Raw genomic sequence first — 15,014 nt, forward strand, 5'->3', positions numbered from 1 at the left:
CCCTAATGCCATTTAAGACCAAGACCCTGTAGGAAAGGGAGGCAAAATGGATAGTCCTAGTTCCATTTTGTAGCTGAGGAAATTGATCAGAGAGGGCTAGTGACATGGGACAAGTCACACAGCACGGTGATGACAAAGCACTGAGCAGAACCAGCCAGAATCCTCTGACTCTCAGTTGAGGGCCCTTTCCACCCAACAACCAGACCATACACCACCCATCCCAGGACTGGGCTGAGAAATGCCAACCAAACTGGAGCAGGGAAGGGAACAACAAGGGAACAACAGACAGGTAGGCACAGGTAACAGGTGGCGAAGAGCCATGAAAAGGTTGCGCAGGTCTACTTTGGGTATCATTTGGGATGAGTGTATGCTGACACTCCCTGTCCCCAACTCCCGGGATGCCTCTTGGATTTACCCCGACCTTGCAGCGGGGTGGAAGGAGCAAACACGGGAAGTCACCATCCATGCGAGGCTTCTAAAAACAGCCCTCAAGCAGGCCACAAAGGAGGTCACAGGAACTGCTGACTTGCCATCTCCCCATCCAGGGCTGATGACCGGAGGGAGATCTAGTCCACCCTCAGCCTGGCTGCCCCCTCCCCCTGGCCCCCCTGCCAGCTTGCTTCCTATCCTCCAGGGCTCAGGTCTGCATGCTGGCCTGGACAACACAAACTGGGATGGCCAACCCACTTCAAAATCACGAATATCATGTTCGAGATCCTCCATGACCAGCACAGGGACAGAGCAGCAAAGCCTGAGCTTTGAAGCAGACACGACTGGATTCAAATCCAAGCTCTACCATTCACCAGCAGGTCACCTGGGGCATGTCCTCTCCCTTCTCTGAGCTTCACACTCAGTCACCTGGCAAGTAGAGGTACGAAGACTTTGCTGGGTTGGGATGCAGATTACGTGAAACAATGCACGGCTCGGTGTTGGACATACTAGGGGTGCTCCCGAAACAGGTACTAGGAAGAAAAGTGAATGTGGGAAGGACAGGGGGGGTGGGGAGGCCACCTCCACTCTGGGGGTGTGCACCTGCTGAATGGGACCTCTGGCGCTGTGGACAAGGGAGACGGGCTAGCTGTCAACAGCAATGCCCTCCTTCCCGGCTACCACCACCCAGAAGACAAGGGCTTGAGACAGTACTTATGGCTACATTCTGCTAGGTATCTGTTATCTGGCCCACTGTTTATCTCCCCCCAATAGGCTGTGAGCTCAGAAGGCAGATCTCACTCATCTCTTACCCCTAGAGCAGAACCTGGCACTAGTAAGCACTCAATATTAATGAGTAACCCAGTCTCCAAGACGTATGTCTTTTACAACCACCCTTTCCAGGGCACAAGGATGGGTGCCGGTGTACTTAGGGTGGGTTCTGGCTCCACTGGATAAGGTGGGCAGTCCCGGTAGGTGCGGGCAGCCCGGGATGATGGCTCTGCGTTTCTCTGCCCCACTGCCTCTCCCCTGCATCACCCCACCCCACCTGTCTTCAAGGCCAAAGCTCCCGGAGGTCCTAGCCCTGGTGAGTCAGCTGCCCTGCAGACTTTGGAACCATCAGGATTTTAGAGGAAGGAGGCAGGTGGGTGGGGAAGGGTGGGAGCCCAGGAGGCATGACAGGGTGAGGGCCACAGGTCTTCCCGTGCATGACCCTGCTTTCCCGCTACCCCACCGAGGGGACAGGACGCTCTGTTCCACCAAGCTCTCTTGAGCTCTGGTGGCTGCCAGCCCTGTTCCTCTGGACACAGCTGCCTGCTGCCCTGGGCTCCCCTGCTGGGATCCTGAGGATAAGGTTCCCCACCACTGGCACCCCTGGACTCTTGCCTCCATGATACAAAACCTGTCCTGATGATACCTGCCACATTCCTGCCTCCTGGTTATACCTGCACCCTTGAGAGAAGGGCTGTGGCTGACACTGCCCACCTCTTGTCCCGTCTCGCAGAGCACACCAGACCACCGGCACACTTCTCCGCATCCAGGGGCCTTGAGAGCAGCCCCTCCACCTGCTCCTTCCTCCTTTCCCTCTCGCTTCACCCACGGCTGACGGCTCTGGGTAATAAGTAACCACCCACCCTTGAAGCCTGGGGTTCTGATGATAAGGAATTATTAAGCTTACCCATTTATTATAATTTGTTTAAGATGACTACATGGTTAAACTGTAAACCCCTTCACTAATTAAAAAAAAAAAAGGTCAGAGGGGTCTCAGGGGGTGGGTGGCAGGAATTCTGCATTGGGGGGGGCAGCTTGAGTTTCTCCACTATGTAGGAACGCTCCTGCCTGTTTCTTACACCCCCTCCAGCCCCCAAACCTGGCCCCCTGGCCTGCGAGCATGATCCCACCCCACCCCCCTCCACAAAGCCCCCTGCAGGATCCTCCTGAGGGCCAACCACCTGTCACAAAATCCATCCTTATTGTCCGACTCTAACCTAAATCCCTCCGGCTGCACTCCAAGCCCATTTCCTCTGGTTCAGTCTCCAGCTGGAGACGAACAACAGCTGGCCTCCATCCTCCCTGGAATAAATTGTACCAGAAACTACCGGCGAAGTGGCACAGGCATTTTGGGGTGGATGGTACACCTCCCCGTTGTGGGGAGGTGGAGGGGGTGGGCAGCAGCTTCTGCCTCCACGGCCCCCAAAGCCCAGATCAAATCCCACCAGAAGACGGGGTCCCGATCAGAGACAAGGGTCAAGACCAAAATGCCCAATGGCGGTGAGAATCCCTGGGCCAGATGCAAGGGGAGCTGTGTCCTAAAGGGCAGCCTCCCCGGATTTCACACACCAGTTGCATGAGGGGCTCTGGCCACCAAGGCCCCGTGTGGAGATCACAGAGTTGAGTTACGAACAGGATCCCCAAACAGTGTGGGAAAGGAATGAGAGTCAGATATATGCAACCAGTGCCACCCCTACCCACATAGGTCATGAAAGCACAGGGCCAGACTAGGCACAGCCGTCTCAGCCTTTTCCGCCTGGCAGGGATGGACGGCCCCCCGGGGCCACCTCCCATCCCCAGCCGCCTGGGGCGTGGACGTGACTGGGGTGAAGAAACAGAGAGCCATTTTGTGCTGAAGGTACGGAAAAGTACAGCCAGGCCCTCCTAGCGCAGAGAGGCTGGGTGAGGTGAGGGGTGGTGTGGGGGCTGAAAAAGCCTCCCGTGCCCGGACCTGGGGCCCAGGACCAGGGACAGGCCGGGTGACAGGAAACGGAAACTCTCCGGACGGCACAGCAGCAGACTCGTGCCTGTGAGACAGCCCCACTGCGAAACCCACGCAGCAGAACGTATCAGGACCCCAGCTCACTCGTTCCCTCCTTCAGGAGGGCTGTGATTTTAAGCAAAAGTCTTTCTCAAGTCTGCTTCACCCCCTCAGCCCCCCACCCCCCACCCCGGGCAGCCCTCAGTCTTCTCAGCAGACTGCAGCAACAGTCAGCACACAGGTCTGCACAGGGTTACTATCCCCGCCCCCCACCGCCCTAGAGGCCATGATCTTCATTTCTTCACCTGTAAAATGGGAATAACATCGCCTCCCTACCAACTCTCAGGTTCTGGATCCAAAGGCTTGATGGATGTGGACGGGTACACGGGGCTAACCTAGAAATGCGCCTCACTTACAAACTTAGGGTTTCTAAACGCCTCGTGCTGCTGGGGTAGGCTTGCTTTCAGACTCCCGGTGCGTTGTGTGTGGCCAGGGAAGGCTCCAAGACAGGAAGGTAAGTGGTACCAGATTTCCAAGTCACCCAGGGGTCAGGCGGAGAGCAAAACCAGCTCCACACGTGGCTGCATCCTGTCCCCCAGCAGAACTCAGTTTCCCACAAAACACTCTATGTGGGAGGCTTGTCCAGGGAGGTCTGTTTACCCTCCAGCCTGCTGAAGACGGCTGTCTGTCCTGGGCCACGGAGGGCCACACAAGTGACCCAACAGTGGGCTTCCAGGACACAGCTGTCACCTCCCAGGAGGAGTAGCGAGACAAGATGGCAAGATGGGAAGAGGGCCGCTTCACCCTCACTCCCCCCTAGGGGCCCTGGGGTAGTCCCCTCTCTGGAGGGGCGAGAGTGCAGCTGTGCCTGCCCGCTATGACAACCACACCTGGCCAGGCACCAGCCCCACGCCCCGTGCAGAACCCACCCAACCTCGTTTAACCCAAGGAAAAGATGGGGCCAGAAACACGGACGACCTTGCACTGGGCAGCTCAAAGTCGGGTCTACTGGTTAAGTATGCGCTGAGCACAGGCCACCTGCGCGGACGCTGTGAGCCAAACCAGCGAAGCTCAAGGCACAGGCCCTGCCCAGGAGGGCCGGTCGTCCTCACCAGAGAGGCGGGCAGACAGGAAGTCACTGGATGGTGGAAGATACCACAACAAAGTGCGGACGGACGCTGAGGCCAGGACAAGCCCTGGGGCTCCCGCCGCGCCCTTCTCCAAGTACTAGCACTGAGCATGAAGCAGGACCAGAAACTCAAACACGGACGGGGAAACGGAGGCTCAAGAGACACAAACCACTAGAGCAGAGCCCTCTCAGTCCGACGCTTCCCCCAGCTCTGAAAACTGCCTGTCCCTACTCCCCGGCCCCAGCCTTGGGTCTTCCACCTTTCCCGGAGCGGGACCCCAGAAGGATGCTGGAAAACCCCTGCAAGTTCCATCAGTCACCCCTTCTTCCATTCCTTCCAGATTTGTGATGGAAGATAGTTCTCAGTTCTCATCCCAAGGGGAAGACGTGCCCATGTGGCTGGCACAGTCGCCCAAGCGGTGAACACGAACCTTAAGGATAGGCTTCCCTCCGAAGGACCAGGGAAGAGCCGACGCTTCACTGGAGACGGGCAGGCTGAGGGAAGGGGGTGGAGCAGGCACTCAGAAGAAATTGAGACCCTGAAGCAACAACCAGAGACCCATGAAAAACGACTAACTTGGGGCGCCTGAGTGGTTCAGTCAGTTATGCTTCTGCCTTCAGCTCAGGTCATGATCCCGGAGTCCCGGGACTGAGCCCCACATCAGGCTCCCTGCTCAGCCGGGGGTCTGGTCCTCCCTCTGCCCCTACCCCCTCTTGTGCTCTCTCTCTCTCTCTCTCTCTGATAAATAAATAAAATCTTTTAAAAAAAAGAAACGACTAACTTTCCACAGCCTGGTCCCACCTCCACTGCACCGAGCCTGACCGATGACACCAGGAATGACCCTCCCACCAAATACACACTCGTCTGACTCAGAAGGCAAGGCGGTCCACAGCTCTCACAGATCTCGCACTTTCTGGGGCATGACAGTGGCTGTGCTCACCTCCAAAGAGCTCGCAAGCTTCCGGTGGGTGGGACAGGGAACCCACCCCCTGCAGGTTCTGGGCACATCACAGTCCATGCGGCTCCGAGGCGGCCAGGTCAGGCCAGCTCTCCCCTCTCCCACCCCAGAGCAGGAATGGAATTTGACCAGACACTGAGAGAAGCCAGTGTGCCATTAGAAACCTCCACAGATTCCTATCAACACGCCAGTGCTGTCCAAGAGAACTCTCTGTGCTGATGGAATGTTCTATATCTGAGCAGTCCCATGTGGCTACCGAGCCTTTGAAATGTGGCCAGGGTGACCGAGGAACTAAATTTTAATTTAAAATTAAACAGCCACGATATTTAGTAATAGCACGCTAAAATAAAATTAACTAGCAGCATGTGGGTGGTGATTTCTATACTGATCCTACCCAAATTCTCTCCTAGGCAGGCTGTGCCTTCCCCTGGACCCTCAGGTTCACCCCAAGCCTCAGGCTGTAGTCTGCAGCACGCTCCTGATTCTGAATTACGTGCATGCTGACCCAAATTTTGCTGGCTTGTGCTTTTTGTTCATTGGAAAGGCAGGGCAAGGTCTCCCTGTGGCCCTGTGGGGCTTGCCAGAGCTCGATACAATAAAGCACTGGTCCATGGGCCTCCGGAAGACACTGCCCTTTGTAGGGGACACAGACCCCGGCACTGGGTCCAGCCGCTGGGGCCCCCCCGGCTCTGCCAGGCTTCTCTCGGGAAACCACACGTGGTGGTTTCTTCTTGGAGACAGCCAACTCCTGTGAGTCCAGTCTCCAACAGCTTGGTCTGCAGACCAAAGGCCCACCTGGTGCCCCCAGTCTTTGAGACCCTTTCCCTCCAAGTGTTCAAAGTCACCACTTTGGCAGCTAAATTTAAAAATAACAACAAGATGCTGTTAAGCAATCACAGAACTGATACCAGGTCTCAGAGTGTGTTCTGTTAAAACCATTTGCTTTTGTGCTTGGTGTTCCTCAGACGTCAAAAATAGTGAGCCTAGAAGTGGCTAATGATACAAACTCAGTTTCTTTGTTTTAAAGGCAATTCAACAGCATTTCAGAAAACCGGGGAGTCAGAGGAAGACAAAGGCAGCAATCATCCTCCCTCCCAGTCAGCACTAACTGCCTTCTGTTTTTGCGTCGAGTTTCTGTGACTCAACGCAAACAGAACCACACGCTAACTTGGGCGTCCCGACCGTCCTCATCCCCGGTCTCGTTTTTGATGAACTTGAAGTCTGGCTTACAGCTCAGTCCCACTTTGGGAACACCAACTGAAGCACTGGGAGACCATTCCCGCCCTGCGGGCCCCTGCGCCAGGCATCCCTGTGCCAGTCTGTCTGAGGGGCTCCCATCCACAGGCCACACAGCCCAAGCCTGGCGAGAAGGAACTACCACACTGTGTGTGCAGAGCAGCAGGGGAGAAGTGTGGAGGCCTGTGTCCACAGACACAAGACCAGCGTCAGAGAGGGGAGATTTTTTTAAGACCCGTACATGGTGATCCCAGCACAGAGCAGGCAGGGGAGCCAGGGGTTTGACCACCTGCAGCTCTCAGCCCTGGAAGACTCCAAGAAGACAGGGAATGCCAAAACAGAGCTCTGTGAACTCAAGCCTCAGCAGGCTTGGTGCAGAGGGGAACCTTCTAGAGCAGGACCCAAAAGTGCCCCCCGTGTCTCTGATGTTGCCTTGCCCCAGCACCGTGGAGCCTGGCCTTGGGTCTAGACGCTGCTCCATACCCAGGGAGATGCTGACACTTCGCCGGGCAACCTATTGACCTGTCCCAGGAGGGCAGTGCACACAGCAGGGGTGTGGGTAGTCTCACGGCACCTGCTGGGTGGACGCAGAATCTGGCCAGGCAAGACCCCCACTGGCAGGGCAAGGGACAGTTTTCCAGATTGAAGGTGGGCCTAACTGGAAGGCAAAGGAGGGCTGTGAGGGTCCCGCCTCTGGGATTCGGGGGTTGGTGGAAGACAAGCCAAATGAGAGAAATACAGCCTCACGGTTCAGGGTGTGCATTAATAATTACCCGTCACCCAGTGCTAGGTTTGCAATCCAATGGGGCACAGGTCGAGGGCCTTGCAGAACAGGGGAGGAGTGCAGACAAGGCAGAACCCCCCGGCAACGTGCTCTGACACCCCAGGGTGGGGAGGTGGTGCCCTGAGAAGGATGGGGAGCCTCCCTGACAGCTGCAGCCTGCAGCAACTTCTCTACCTTGCGGCACCTGAGGCCCCCACAACGTGCCACACTGCTGCTTAATAATCCTCAATATAGACTGCATGGCCCCACCCCAACCTCAAAGGCAGGGATAAGGTCTAAGTCTTCCCCTAATTTCTGCAATCCTTAAACCAGCACTGGGCATATAGCAGGTGCTCAGTAAGTATCTAATTGGCCTTAGTGAGCAAGTCCTGGGTTCAGAGAGGGGTAGTGACCTGGTCTAACTGCACAGTAAGTCAGCTGAGCAAGGCCCAGGACCCAGCTCTGCCTTCTAGTCCCCAGCTCACTGGGCCGCTCCTAAGTAGATCTCTGGGCTGCGGCTAGTGTCTGGGGGATGGGAGAAATGGGGTGTTGAAAAGCTGATAACCAGGACACCCTCCCTTTTCCTGCTCCCCAGGGGGGTGCTGACAAGACACTCCTGCCTCGGCCTGCTCCACTTAGCCCACTCAGCACTTACCCTCAGTGAGAGGCGGCCCTTCCATCCACTGCTCCAGGGGGCCGGGATACTGAGAAGGGAAGGGCATCCTTCCAAAGCTAACACTGTCAGGATGCCTTCCACAACCCAGGAGGCAAGAGCTTTATTTGAACAGCAGAGATGGGGAAGGTATGGGGCTGCTGTTCTTTCTCCTCCAAGAGGGTCTGTGAGCAGGTGCCCTCCTGCACCCGGGACGTGGGAGCATCAAGGAACTTACACTAGACACAAGGGACACCCAGGCCCAGATAAACATTCAAGGGCCCTCCCTGGGGTCCTCAGCATGCTGCAGGATCACCAATCTCAGTCACTGGCCATGCAGGCAGGATCTGGGTGGCATTTCTACTCCAGGAGAATGGCAAGATTGAAACTCTTCCCTCCCAAGGTGAGGACCAGAGTCCTGCTGGTGCTTTTTCCTGGGGAAGCCGAATGGGGGCACAGGTTACAAGTACGGATTTAGCCGCTGAGAAGGTAGCAGGTAATATGGGGACTCAGAAACCCCACCGCTGACAAGCAGTGACATGTCCCCCCTCCAGCTCCTTGATTCTTTCTTGAAGGCTCGGTCGCTGGTCCCCTGACCCACAAATTCTGCAGTGAAGGGTCGGGGCCTGTTAGGTCTGTAAGGATGCTGGAGGAAAGGGACTGAGGGCAGGAAAGGGGTTGACAGCCCCAACTCTGAACCATGGCACCTACTTACATGACCCAAGAATTCCTGCTTTAAAACCTTTCACGCTGAAAATGGCAAATAAACCTATATATGGTTAGTGTGGTCAGGAAAACAGCGGTGTCAGAACCCACAAGGCTGCAGAACGCAGTGCTCAGCAAAGGCAAGCAAGCAGGCATGGAGTGCTTTTGGGGTGCTAGGAGCCAATGGGCCCCAAGGAGTGGCTGGTAGCCTAGCAAGATGGGTAGGACTGGTGCCAACTTAGGACACCACAGTCTAAATGAGAGGCCCCTCTCTGCAGAGCTCTGGCTCTGGACTCAGAAAGCCTGGTTTCAGGCCACTTACTGGCTGTGTGACCTTGGTTATGTCATTTAATCTCTCTGCCTCAGATGCCCTATCTGCAAAATGAGGTTCCCCACAGCACCTATCTTGCCATTGCTGGGGGGTCGATGAGACGTGGCGATGGCCCTCGCCTGGCCTGTGGCGCCCTTTCCCTCACCAAGTGCCAGCCACCATTACTCCTGTGGTGTGACTGTGGTCCTGCCCCCACAGCCACACTTCCCCAGAGTGACTTACGTTATTGGCAGACACACACCTTGAGTTCTTTTTAAGAACTGAAAACTTGCGATGTGCCTACAGCATTTTAGAATGCCTCTCCACCCTCATGAGATGGGCTTCTGTCTATATGGGGGCCGATGGGGATCAAGGGATTGGCTCCAGAAAGAGGCTGAGACCACGTGGGCAGCAGAGTCCAAATCCCAGGGGCCACTGTAAGAATGTCGGCTTGGTCTGAGGGAGAAGCCACTGAGGGTTTTCTGAGTTGGGCGTCACGACCTGAGTCTATGAAGACCCCTGACTGCGTGACACTGGCCAGGATAGCTATTAAGAGGTGTGGCAGTCATCTTTCAACTCACCTCTTGGGGACACTGCTTCCAAGAAGCCTTCCCTAATTGCCCCACTTAGCTCTAATTACTCCTTTGCTGTACTTCCCTGCCCCTGGTGAGCACAGTAACCTGGGGAAAGTTACATAACCTCCTAATGACTGGGCCTTGGCTCCAGGGCTATACAGGAAGGCCAGTTAGGTAACCAATAAGCTACCTCCAGCCTCACAATTTAGGATTCACTGCCAGGAGAGGTGCCCAGAGCCTGACCCTCCTCCCCCGTCAGCCAGCCCTGCCAGCCTCCAAGGGGGGTGCTCTGGAGAAACCAGCCAACAACAGCTCCTTGGGCACAAACACTTGGGCCGCGGGGTCCTGTGATAGGGCAACTCCGTGGGAGGCATCAGATCCTTTCCGCTCCAGGCTCTGGATGGCTCTGAAAAACATCCTCTTTTCAGAGCCTACAGTTACCACCATCTCAACTCCTGCCTCTTGTCCCAGAAAAATTCACTAGTTAGGGCGGGGAAGCTGGCACTCAAAATCCCAGGAAGGGGTGTGCTGGGCAGGTTAGGAAATCAGGCAGGCCAGGCTAGTGTTCGTAGAATCAGTGCTCTGCACCCCAAAACACTGTCATGATTTTGATTTAAAGGCCATTTAGAAGGGGATTCGAGGCTGGGTAACAAATGGCTTGGTGGAAAAAGGCTCTGGACCTGGGCAAGCAGAGCCACTTTCTCCTGAACTTAGTTCTACAGACAGCCTGTCCCCACCCAGCTCCTCACCTGGCCTCGGTGTTCCTACCTAGCAAATGGGATGGTGTTTCACTGCTACACCTCAGTCAGGCCCAGAAGGGTCACAGGAAGGCACCTCAGATGAACGGGTCTGCAGAGACCCATAGCAAGGCTCAGGGTGGGAATCTGGGAAGACTGCAAAGCCGGGGTATCCACAAGCTTCTCAGGGGTCCTCCAGGTGTTACAGGCAACACCATGCAACACTTCTGCTCCACTCCCTGGGGCTTACACCCTTGGTCTGCTGTGGACAGCTACCCTGTGAGGGGGCCCTGGGGGAGAAAAAGCCCAATGCAGGCTCCAGCCAAGCCAGAGTGATCAGGTCAGGACATGCTCCTCTCCCTGGCGAGCAGCCCGGCCTCGCTCCTGCTCCTCCCCAGCAGGCTCTGAAGGCCTCCAACCGTCTCTATGAGGGAGGGGCAGGGGGTGTTGCTTCCCTCCCCCAGCGCATCCACTTGCCCTCTTGGGTTTCCGGAGTCCATGGTCTGAAGGCGTTCCCCAAAAGGCAGGGATGGGGCTCGTTCTCTTTGCAGCAGGTCTCAAATAGGTGTGGGCGCATAGTATGTGCTTAGTAAATATCTGCTGAACGAAGGACTGAATGGCTATTTGCTCTGCCTCCAGTTCCTTGAAAGCAGCAACCATGGCGAGCGCGGCCCCTTGGGCGGGGGGGGGGGGGGGGGGGGGGGACGACACGGACACAGATTGGCCTTGTTAATCCCAGAAGAAAGGAGATTAGGAAAAGTTTATAAAGTAAGGAATGGGGAGTGGAAGCAGGGGAGGGGGCTCCCAGAGAGGGAGAGCTGTTTCGAAGTTCCTCGAAGAGGAAGAGACAGCAATAAACAGAATTTAAAGGTTAACCTAGAGCTGGCAGCCTGGCCGCAGTGAGTGACCTCCACGCACGCTTTCTCCTATGATCTCCTATACTCTTCATCCCACCGAGATGGGTAACACTGCTCCCACTCAGGGTTGCACAGCATGCAAAGGCGCCATCATTGAAAAGCCTGTCCTTAACCACTAGGCAATGTGGCCCCACCTCGTGAGGCTTGAAGGGGAAAGTGGGAGCACATTTTGAGAATGGCATTGCCCCCCCCTCCTCTCCACAATTCGGAGCCTATGAGATCTGGGCCTGGCTCAATTCACCTAGGCAAGTGCCTTGATCTTGAAGAGGCCCAGCCCCTCCTGGCTGGACATAGAAATGGAAGGTCCACAGGGCTCCCAGCATCCCCCTTGGAGCCAGGCACACCACTGGGCACCTGGGGCCCAACAGACGTTATGAGCATAGCAGTGGGCAACTAAACGGCACAGGCTTCCTGTACCTGTCTGTGGATTAGGGCCGAGGGTAGGGAGAGGCGTCCTTGCCAGGTAGGCCTCCTACAGTCTAGCTGGGCCTAATTTAATAGGCACTCTAAGCCTTCTTGAGTGAATGGATGAATTTACTCGAAGAAATGGAGTCCAGAGAAGGGAAATCTGGCCAGGGTCGCACAGCACAAACCAGTACTGTAGGCAGAATTGGAACCAGGTTAGAATCAGCTATTTCCTACGCAGTGGTTCAGATCAGGTCTGTCAACCCCGGGCGCAAGCACGGGTCTACACAGACAAAGGGAGGGGCTCTCCACAGGGTACTGGCCTGGCCATCAAGCACCCTGCTGGGCTTTTCTCCTGGAGCCCCATGGGGGGAGGGGAAGGAAGTCTCTCCCTCCCAGGAAGAGCCTAGCTAAGCAGCTGCAGCCAGATTACACTGGGCCAGGGGAGGTGACAACAGCCACAGTACACAATCCTGCCTAAATATTTCGGCAGGAAACGCAAATATTTAGATGTAGGGGAGGAAAAACAGAAAAATGGAATGTACATTTCAAAGCCAATCAAAGGGACCTGTCTACCAAGGGCCCTCTGAGAGGGGAAGGGGGGTGCCTGCCCCCTACAAGGGTACAACTCTGACCCGGGATCCTAGTGATCACCACCCAGGGAGGACACATGTGAGGCCATCTGCACCTGGCATCCTCCAGAATGGAAAAGGTTTGATTGGGGCCTGGGACCTGCCAGGACTGAGCAGAGAAAGCCTTGCCACCTTTCCCCAGAGCAGGGAGCAGGGCCCTGCTGGAAAGGAAGAGGGGGCCAACTTTCCATATGTTGAGATGTGGGCCGTTAATTCTTTTAAGGGGAGGGTTGTGGGTGAACTTGAAAGAAATGGGAAATGGTGGGTGACTCCACTAGGAGGAACGTGGTGGGCTTTATCATTTGTATCTCCATCTGCAGATCAGCTCGGTCCATGGTGGGGCCTGCAGCAGGCATCAGAGACAGGCCCCCCAGAGAGACAGGGTACAGGGTCAGCAGCAAACAGGCAGCGCGCCACCAGCTGCATGTGCCAGGCACTCTGCCGACTGTATTCATGTGGACTTTGCGGACATGAGGGAGATACTGTACTACACCCCGTCTCGCACAGGAGGAGGCTGACTGCTCAAGGTCAAGCAGCTAGGTAAGGATCCTGAAAGCTGTCCCACACCCCTAAGTCTCTTAAGACACCACGCAAGCCTTGCCCTTTCTTGCCTCCAGGCCTCTGCTCCTTGTGTTTTTCCACCTTTCCACCCCACATAGAATAGAAAGGTCCAGAGTATGGACTCTGGGTTCAAATCCTCATTCTTCCACTTGCTAGACGTACAGCCTCTGGGCTGAACGTCTATGGTGCACTGTGGCTTGGCCGATGTAGTGATGGTAAGAGCACCTACTGCAGAGAGCTGCTGCATGGGTCCACAAGAGGAGGCACCAACAGTTCCCGCAGCCTGTGACTAGGCAAGTGCTCGACTCACGGCTCACACCCCCCACCCCCACCCCTGTACGCCAACCTCCCGGCTCTGTCTCCACTCCTGGCTCTGAAGTCAACAGGGGAGGGTGAGTCTCAGCCTCCAGTTAGCCATGTAGACCCAGGCAAATCCCTTGGCCTCCATTTTCCTAGAAAATGGGTATAGCAGGAACATTTGACCCACCAGACTGTTTTAAGGAGACACGGTTAAAGAACCAGCCCGATGCCCGGCCTGTAGTAAGAATTCAGCAGGATGCTCACAGGGGCTGCTACCCACACCACTCATCTTCCCAGCCCGCCTTAAATTCCTCCATCTTTAAATTCGAGAGTAGAGATTAATCTCTCAATGGTTCACACTCAGAACCTCCAGGTGCATTTACCAATGTCAACCTGGTGACAGGTCCTTTACTTTTCTTCCTCCCGACTGGGGGCTCCCTGAGGGCAGGAGTTCTGTGTCATTCAGAGCCCGATTCTCTGCAGGCCAAGGGGTTCTACAGGCCTCAGGAAACAGGAACCGAATCCTCTGAGGCCTTGTGACCCTTGACCATCTCTCTGGCCTCAACCATCTGCAACCCATCACTCAGCACCGGGACCGCATTTCCCCTCATTTCACTACTGTGACCGCTTTTCTCCCCAGTGCGGCTGAGCTCCTGAGGGCTAAGGCCCCTGTCTGGTTTCTGAGGCTTCAGCACACACAAAAATGCTGGCAAGCAGGGAGGCCCCCTCTGGGAGCCCACCCCTTCTTTGCCCAGATCTCTGAAATTTAGGGACCAGATTAACTCCTCACCAAAAACCAAGAGGACCCAGGCAGCTGTACAGAGCTGGAGTATACCACCCCCACTTTTGCATAAAGGGACAACTAAGACATAATCTGGAAAGGTCATCAAATGCGGGGGGGGGGGTGGCTTTGGTAGGGACCAGGACCTGATTGTCCCAAGGGGCTCATGGTAAGAGGAGAAGGTGCCCTAACTAAAAGTTGGGTTTTGCAAGGGGGGGAGGGAGCTGTGGGCTTTGGTGGAAAAACCCACACTCCATCACATCAGAAGGAGGAAGGGAGGAAGCATCCTTATCAGAACACCCATGGGCCCACAGAAATGCTGTTAACTTCGAGTCAATACTCCACTTCTCTTAAACTGTAAGGCCTGTGAAGGAAGAGGGAGCTTTCTGAAATGCTGTTCACTCCCTTACTCGAAAATTGCAAAAATTTGGTCAGTTCAAATTCCTTGGCCAAACCCAGAGAGCTTCATCATCTGACCCTCACCTCTCAGCCCTGTGGCTGCAGCCCAGGACCATCAGGCAGTTCTACTCCTCCCTGAGGGCTGTGGGCAAGAAAGATCCACCACCCCCCTTATTTGTTTAGCTCTTTAAAAATCTGGTTGATACACACCCAGAAGAGGGAATCCGGATCACACGGTTCCACTTTCAATTTCCTGAGGGACCTCAACACTGTTTTCCACAGTGGTTGCACCATTTCACTCGAGGAGACAAATACTATAGGATTCCACTTGAAAGGTATTTAAAGTCATCAAACCCACAAGAACAGAACGTAGACTGCTCATTACGGGACCGGCGGAAAGGGGAAAGGGGAGTTGTTTAATGGAGACAGAATCTGCTTTGCAAGATGAAGTTCTGGACATCTGTTTGACCACAGCATGAATATACTTAACATGAATGAACTGTACCCTTCAAAGCGCTTACGATGGGGAAAAAATGGATAAGATGGTAAAATCTGTTATGTGTTTTTTACCACAATTTATTTATTATTATTATTTTTTGAAGATTTTATTTATCTATTCGACAGAGAGAGAGAGAGAGCGTGCAAGCAGGGGGAGTAGCAGGCAGAGGGAGCAGCAGGCTCCCCGCTGAGCAAGGAGCCTGATGCGGGACTTGATCTCAGGACCCCAGGACCACGACCTGGGCCAAAGGCAGACACCCAACGACTGAGCCAC

General features: G+C 55.2%; 1 protein-coding gene across 3 annotated transcripts in view; it reads right to left on the reverse strand.

Annotated features, from left to right (window-relative positions):
* Positions 1 to 15,014, reverse strand: part of KCNK5 (potassium two pore domain channel subfamily K member 5) — a 38,101-nt gene that overhangs the window by 16,815 nt on the left and 6,272 nt on the right. Inside the window, exons 1-2 of one of the 3 annotated variants that reach the window (XM_057304925.1) lie at positions 5,172 to 10,897; positions 4,742 to 4,849 (exon numbers count right to left, since the gene is read on the reverse strand). The exons of 1 other annotated variant lie outside the window; for it this stretch is intronic. The gene's annotated coding sequence lies outside the window, so the exon portion shown is untranslated. Of the gene's footprint in view, positions 1 to 4,741; positions 10,898 to 15,014 lie in introns of those variants that run through there. One more of the 3 variants, XM_057304924.1, reaches the window with a different exon arrangement.

This window comes from Ursus arctos, unplaced genomic scaffold (genome assembly GCF_023065955.2).
Source record: "Ursus arctos isolate Adak ecotype North America unplaced genomic scaffold, UrsArc2.0 scaffold_31, whole genome shotgun sequence".
Lineage (NCBI taxonomy): Eukaryota > Metazoa > Chordata > Mammalia > Carnivora > Ursidae > Ursus > Ursus arctos.